This window comes from Saccopteryx bilineata, chromosome 5, assembly GCF_036850765.1.
Source record: "Saccopteryx bilineata isolate mSacBil1 chromosome 5, mSacBil1_pri_phased_curated, whole genome shotgun sequence".
In the NCBI taxonomy this organism is placed as follows: Eukaryota; Metazoa; Chordata; class Mammalia; order Chiroptera; family Emballonuridae; genus Saccopteryx; species Saccopteryx bilineata.
This window is the reverse complement of record NC_089494.1, coordinates 82,784,393-82,793,061: the sequence shown is the minus strand read 5'-3', so window position 1 is coordinate 82,793,061 and position 8,669 is coordinate 82,784,393.

The following is an 8,669-nucleotide window of genomic DNA, read 5'->3' as shown; positions in this document are numbered from 1 at the left end:
TCAGTGCCCAGGCCATCTTTGCTCTAATGAAGCCTCGGCTGCGGGAGGGGAAGAGAGAGACAGAGAGGAAGGAGAGGGGGAGGGATGGAGAAGCAGATGGGCGCTTCTCCTGTGTGCCCTGGCTGGGATCGAACCCGGGGCTTCTGCACGCCAGGCCGATGCTCTACCACTGAGCCAACAGGCCAGGACCTTATATGCCCTTTAGTTAGTTTGATAATTGTAATTAAAATTCATGTTGATATTTTTGTAGCTATATTAAATGTTCAATTTTTCTTTCTTTTTTTTTTTTCATTTTTTCCGAAGCTGGAAACGGGGAGGCAGTCAGACAGACTCCCGCATGCACCCGACCAGGATCCACCCAGCATGCCCACCAGCGGCGATGCTCTGCCCCTCTGGGGCGTCACTGTTGCATCCAGAGCCATTCTAGCGCCTGAGGCAGAGGCCACAGAGCCATCCCCAGTGCCCGGGCCATCTTTGCTCCAATGGAGCCTTGGCTGTGGGAGGGGAAGAGAGAGACAGAGAGGAAGGAGAGGGGGAGGGGGTGGAGAAGCAGATGGGTGCTTCTCCTGTGTGCCCTGGCCAGAAATCGAACCCGGGACTCCTGCACGCCAGGCCAATGCTCTACCGCTGAGCCAACCAGCCAGGGCTAAATGTTCAATTTTTCCATGAAATATATTATTTCTCTTTCTTCATTGAGTCTTCTTTAATGTCTTTTATTGTTTTATTAGTTTAGCCTTTAAGATGTTAGATAGCATTTGATATCCTTATTTGTAGATATATTATAGCAATTTAGATATTTAAAATAGGATTTAAAATACTTTATTATCTAACTGTTCTTAGTGCATGAAATTATACAACTGGTGTGTGGATGTCCCGGGTTTGATTCTCAATGAAGGCATGCAGGAGAAGTGACCATCTGCTTCTCCACTCCTCCCCCTCCCCTCTCTCTCTTTCTATCTCTCTCTCTTCTCATCCTGCAGCCAGTGGCTCTATTGGTTCAAGTGTTTGCCCCAGCACTGAGGATAGATAGCTTGGTTGGTCAAGCATTGGCCTCAGGTGCTAAAAATAACTCGATTGATTGGAGCATGGACCCTGATTGGGGGAGGGGTTGCTGTGTGGATCCCAGCTGGAGTGTATGCAGGATTCTGTCTATCTCCCCTCCTCTCACATGGAAAAGAAAAAAAAAATTTCCTTCCATTTTCAGACTGAACAATATTTCATTATATGTATATTATCACATTTTATTTATCAACTGCCTCCACATTTTGGCTATTGTGAATAATGATTCTATGAACATTGGTATACAAATATCTACTGAGTTCTTGCTTTTAATTTTTCTGGGTATATACCCAAAAGTAGAACTACTGTATTGTGTAGTAATTCTGTTTAATTTTTTGAAAATCCATACTGTTTCCCACCATTTCTGCACTATTTTTCTCATTCTTACCACCAAAGCCATGGTTCTAATTTTTCTACAGCCTCAGCAACACTTGTTAATTTCTGTTTATTCTTTTATTTTTTTATACTAGCCATCCTCATGGGCATCAGTCTCATAATGTGTTACCACTGTGGTTTTGAATCTCATTTCACTAATGATTAGTGATGTTGAGCACCTTTTCATGTAGGTGTTAGTCATTTTTATATCTCTTTTGGATTCATGTCTATTTAAGACCTTTCCCATTCTTAAATCAGGCTCTTTGTTATTAAGCTCAATGAGTTTTAAATATATTATTGATATTAATCACTTATAACATGTATGATTTACAGTATTTTCTCATGATCTGTAGATTGCCTTTTCACTCTGTTGATAGGGTCCTTTAATAAAAAAAAAGGCTTTAATTTGGATAAAGTCAACTTAGCTAGTTTTTTTGTGTGTGTATTGTTATTGGTGCTGCCTGTGCTTTTGATGTCATATCCAAAACAATATAAACAGGTTTTTTAATTAAACTGAAAATTGTATATTGTTATAGAGTACTGTGGGAAACATTTGAATTTCACTTCACATGAATGTAAAACTTAGGAGTTAATGCTCTCTAAATCCTTTTCTCAGTAGTCAGGGACAAATAAAACTGTGTTGTCTGCTGTTAAAGCTATCATAAACTGAAATACAGGCATTATGTTTGATTTGTAGTTCCTAATTAGGAGGAGATTATCAAAAAAGTTCAAAATGTGTGGTGTGTGTGTGTGTGTGTGTGTTTAAATCATCCATAATGTAGAGACAACAATTTTAAAACCTTAATAGAGAAATAACTGTCAGGGATATGTTCTTTAATGTTCATGTTTTAATATAACATTCTCATTGACTAATTAAATGTAAAGGGATTCCTTAGAGCAAAGTTTTTGGCATATCTGAAAACTGATGGTGTTATCAAAAGCAAACTTAACAAAAGGCTTTGAAATATGCTCCCTATATCCTTCCAGAGGAGACTCTTCTGTGTTCAGAGAATGAAAGTGTTGCTGTTGATATGTTCTTGCCCTTTCAAATATGCTATGAGAAAGTAATGGTAACTTAGTATATCCCCCAATGCATTAATTTAGCAGCATATATGTAGAATCACACATTTCTCCTAAATGTCTTCATTGTTCTCAAGTATTTAACTTCCTTAAGAATTACAGTATCATTAAATCAGACTTTTAAAACTTTAAGGTTTTATGTTAGGGTTTTATTATATGTTTATACAATGGTAAAGAAATTTATGCAACCACTTCACTGTGTTTTAAAAATCATAAATTTACTGTGCTAAATTCAAATGTTAATACAAAACTTAATGGAGAAAATAATTGTTACCTCAATATTTGGCCCATATATATTATTTTAGCATCACTAAAATTATGTAATTTGGTATAAGAAAAATTCACATTTATAATACATATATACGACCTAATAAAGATAACATTATTCTAAATCAGATTATTTAAAATACTGACTACAAAGCCTACAATGACCAGTGATTAGTCACTCTTTAAGTGTGGATTTTTCTCTCAACTGGTGAGTCAATGTATCTCATTATCATCTATCTGTTAAATTACCTGTACTTATAATTAATATCATCTCCAATTCAAACCTCCTACACTTAAATAGAAAAATATAATAAAAAAGATCATTTCTTTTTCTAATAAATGGTAAACACTTCAAGGTAAAATGTGGAGTAATATCCAAAATATCATTTTTTGCTAGTAGGTTGCATAAAAATTATGTGAAATGAATCAGAATGGTTTGCATTCTTACCATGCTTAAGGGGTTAGATACTAATGGAGGCGCAATAACTCTTTACAACAACTGTTTTAATGCTGGTATTCAGCTCATATCAGCCTAGAACAACCCAAAACTTTGTGATGTTAATGGTAGGGAGAGAAGTACAAATACAGGCTGTTTGATTCTTTTTTAGGTTTTACACAGGATAGTGGAAATGTGACTTTTCTATCTTAGGTTGCAAACCTCTGGGATTTACTTTGTAGTACTGTAGCGACTTTCAGTTTACTAGTTAGAACAATGGGGTATTGGGGATATAAAACCACATAATTTATTGTTTATTACCTTCCTCTTTACAAACCACTGCCACCCAAGGATGTAAAAATGGTGTTAATGAAGGGAGCCACCATATGAATGACAAATGTTTTACTGAGCTCTCGTTATATAAAAGGCATTATACTCAATGGTTGACCTTCATTATCTCATTTTGATCAGAGAAAACTGCAGTCTAAAAATAATAAATGTTAGAACCATACTAAATTTAAGAGTTAAGTAAATTTTATCTTGTTAGCCTGTCGAAAAAAAATATAGTATGTACTATTAACTAAATAGTACTGTAGAAGAGTTCATGGTTAAAAATTGTGTCTTTTGCCCTGGCCAGTTGGTTCACTGGTAGAGCATTGGTCCAGTGTGTGGATGTCCAGTGTTCGATTCTTGGTTGGGGCACACAGTGGAAGTGATCATCTGTTTCTCTACTCCTCCTCTTCCTCTCTCTCTCTCTCTCTCTCTCTCTCTCTCTCTCTCTCTCTCTCTCTCTCTCTTCCCTTCTGGCAGCCATGGCTGGATTGGTTCAAGCAAATTGGCTTCAGGCACTGAGGATGGCCCCAGATGGGTAGAGCACTACCCCCTAGAAGGTTTGCCAGGTGGATCCTAGTCAGGGCGCATGCTGGAATCTGTCTTTCTGCCTCCCCTCCTCTCACCAAAAAAATAAAAATAAAATAAAATCATGTCTTCAAGATCACCTTTTCCAATTCTAATAATCCTATTCTATTGCAACATTCTAATGGTTGTTCTGTTTCAGTTTTTCCTACTAATTTCTCCCATAACTATAGATAGCATTATTAGAATTTTCTTAATTCATCAACTTCAGACAATATTTATTGTCTGCATCTTTAAAAACTAAAGATTTAGCTCCTTCCCTTCTTGTCCTTTCATCTTCTCAATGGTTGAGAGTTATTTTATTGATACTGATAACATATAACTTTAAATATTATAATTACATTTTTATTTCTTGTTTCAGTGTCTTTTTACAATATTTATTGACTTTCTGGTTTAAATATGCAAACAAGTTTGTAAATGTTCTTTTTACCATATCTTCTGTCTATTTATTTTAATTTCACATTGTTGAGGTAATTAACATTACATGACCTCCTCAACCACACCTAAATCTTTGCCTATAACTTAACTTTAAAATTTTGGAATGATTATATCATCACTTTGATTAGGCAAATATTGTTTATCCTAGTTGCTAAAGTTTGATTTCATTCTGGTTAATGGCCCTATCTCTTATTGCTGCAGTTAATCTACAGACAGATCCTCAATTTACGGCATCCCCCCCCCATCTCTCACCCCAAAGGCTATGTGCCTGCTGATTTATCCCCTCCTGTGTTCTCATGCCCCATTTTATGTTCTAGAAGTTATGAAAATCATGTTCTCTTGTAACCATTTTTTTACATTCTTTCTGCTGTTATAAATTTATTCCTTTTGTGTAATTATTCTTTTATTTCACAAAGGTTTCATTGCTAAAAGGGGGATAATGCATTTGTGCAGTCTGTCATCTTCAAAGGGAATTCATGAAAATTGTAAATCTGCTTAGATGTCTTTGCGGTCCAGGCTTCTTCTCTCTAAATGAATATGGCAGTGATGGATATAACATATCCACTTTTTTTTTTTAATCATGTCTAGTTGGCACTGGATCTTTTCCAAGGCTACTTTTTCAGGAAATGTTAAGGAGACTAGGTCAGGCTGCAAGGTGTCATGTGAAAGGGTAAGGTATGAAGCATGCAAGTCCTCGGGTGATGGTGAATCAATAGTCATACATTACTTCTTTCATTTACTTCTTCTAACCTTATCATCATAATTGCAGTCAATAAATTGCTTTATATCTCCCAAGGTAGGGGGCTTAATTCTCATTACTGTATTTATACCTGAGTAGTTTTGTGTTTCCAATTTCTGTTAGTCTCCTACTTTGTCTTGCTTAGGGAAACAAAGAAAAAAAGACACATACTAATTTTTTTCTTTAGATATAACTGACAAGTAGAGGCTTGTTACTTTTTATTGATAACATGGCAAGAACATAAAAGATCACTGTCCTCCCAGAGGAAAAAATAATTATAATCAGATTCCAGCCACAGAAGGTATAAAATCCATGGGGAAATGGTGGCTTGACTGTACAGTAAGTAAAAGGAAAAAGGGAACCAACAATGAAAGACAGATGACTTTCTTTAGGGAAGGAAACTGAGGTGAAAAAAAAAAGATAAGAGAAACTAAAATAAAAATAAAACAAAAATTCCTAAAAGGCTGGCTTCAAGCATTTAGAGCAGCGATAGTCAACCTTTTTTATACCTACCGCCCACTTTTGTATCTCTGTTAGTAGTAAAATTTTCTAACCGCCCACTAGTTCCACAGTAATGGTGATTTATAAAGTAGGTAAGTAACTTTACTTTATAAAATTTATAAAGCAGAGTTACAGCAAGTTAAAGCATATAATTACTTACCAAGTACTTTATGTTGGACTTTTGCTAAGTTTGGCAGAATAAATCTTTATAAAACAACTCATTATAGTTAAATTTATCTTTTTATTTATACTTTGGTTGCTCTGCTACCACCTACCATGAAAGCTGGAATGCCCACTAGTGGGCAGGAGGAACCAGGTTGACTACCACTGATTTGAAGGGTCCACTTTGATAGGTGAGAGTTCAGAGATGGGCAAAAGGGAAATACTATCTTTCAGAATTTGGGCAGCATTTCTCAGAACCATATTTAAATTTGTGTAGATTACAGGGATGTCCCAATAAAGATGAAAATAAAAATCAGAATATGGTCCACCACTAATAACTGTTAAGAAATAATAAAAAAAAAAAGTGGAAGAACATTGTTATTTGGTCAGCATGCAGATTAAATTATTTGAGCCATAAAATTGGGAAAATTCTGGGCAGAATCTAGTAAACTGAGGCCAGTATTTTCCATGGTATTTCAGTTCTGTTAACTGTAGGTGCCTTTTTAGCATGTAGGATGCCACACTGCTTCCAAATCCAAGTTCTTCATGGCAATGGATCTCCTAATACTCTGCAGTCTTATTTTTGACTTATGGAGTTAGGCTGAGAGAGATGCAAATCACTGGGGAATAATTTTTTTTTAATTTTCTGTTGCATGAGATTTTAGAACTGTTTCTATATATTTCTGCATCGCTGATGCCAAATCTGAAATTTGTTTTTTGGTACATGCTCTAGTTTTTATGCAATTTTAATTTGTTTTTGTTACAGTTAATGGCATGCACTGGTTTTCAAATTGCAGTTAAAGGGCAACAACTCTTGGATTGAACATAACCACAAGGCAATTAATGTATTATAAACATCATTTTTACATAATTGTAGTTGTTTTTAAATGTAAAAAATTATTATCTGATAAAAACACCCTCTTATTTTGTTTTAAGATTGAATCATGGCTTCTTCGAGTAGGTGTAAATTTAAGAATAGTCCTGACAACTTCTGTTATATATGTGGCTGTTATTCACTTCGTCAAAGGCTTAATATTTCATCATTTGTGACACGTGCATATATTGCCTATTTTCAAGTTCCCCTTGGCGATCAAGACAAGTATTGGGCTCCTCATATTGTGTGTCATAATTGTGAGGAAATGCTTCGTGACTGGACAAAAGGAAAACACAAAGGAATGCCTTTTGGTATTCCCATGGTTTGGCGTGAACCTAAGGACCACAGCAGTGACTGTTTTTTCTGTCTGATCCATACAAAGGGCATTGGCAAGAAAAAACAGCAATATGATCACATATCCTAATATTCCTTCAGCAATACTACTTATCCCACACTCTGAGACACTCCCGGTTCCAGTTTTCAATGGTTTTATTTCTTCTAGGAACGAAGAAAATGAACATGGTGATCAAGTGTATTTTGATAAGATGCAAGAGGAAATGGTTGTAGAATCTGAAGGGTCTTTTTCTGATGCCAAACATTCATTAACCCCTCAGCAGTTTAGCCAACTCGAATTGAATGACTTAGTAAGAATGACATAAAAATTGTGCTCAACTTTCTGAAGTGTGAGGAGCATAAATGGATCATTTGTGTGGATCTTAAAATGGTAAATTTCCTGCTAGGACAACAGAGAGGTTTCATGAAGTATCATTGCTTTCTGTGTTTGTGGGACAGCCGAGCTCCAGAGAAACACTGGACACAGAAGGAGTGGCTGAAACGTGAAGCTCTGGAAGTAGAGATGCAAAATATTGTGAATGAGCCTGTAGTTAATTGAGACAGGATCATTTTTCCCCCAATTCACATCAAACTTGGCTTAATGAAGCAGTTTGTTCAGGCTTTGAATAGAGACAGTGAATGCTTTCAACATATTATTTCTGCTTTTCCTGCCTTGTTTTTTGAGAAAATAAAAGCAGGTGTATTTGATGGACCTCAAATTCGAACCCTCATACATAACGAAGAATTTGCCAGGAAGATGAATAAGGAGGAGAAAGCAGCATGGCAGTCCTTTTTGGCAGTTACAAAGAACTTCCTTGGCAAGAAAAAAGCAGAAAACTATGAACTTCTGGTTCAAAGGATGATGTTGGCTTTCCACAACATTGGATATAACATGAGCTTACATCCAAGTTAAGATTCGCTTCCTGAACAGTCACCTTGATAAGTTTTTTGAAAATCTTGGAGCTGTTAGTGATGAGCAGACTACTGATAGAGCATCAAACGAGATTTTCCTCAACAAGTACACAAACACAAGAGCTACAAATGCACATTTTTACCTGAATAGAATTTAAATAAGTTTTGTGCAAATTTTATGAGTATAATAAGTGTTTTAATATGTTCTTTTTTGAAATTGTAGACAAATTCTGATGCAATCATATCTTTTAGTGTATTAGTGTATTTACTGCATTATATAAATTATTATATTTTTACAAAGAAGTTGCCCAAGAAGACATTCTAGTTCATTATGTTAAACTAAATGTGAAAATTTTACAATAAGATGATAACCTAAAATCTTGAATTGCAAAAATACTGTAACTTAAAGAGAAAAGCTAATGTCCGATTTGAGATCAGCACACTCGAGTTAGGTAAGAACAAGTGTTTTGTGGATGCAACAAAAATTTTGTTTCGCAGTGAATTTGCCTTTTATCTCTTATAAAGTTAAGAACATATGTGATTTCAAAATTCTTCCCTAAATTTTATCAAAGTGCCTT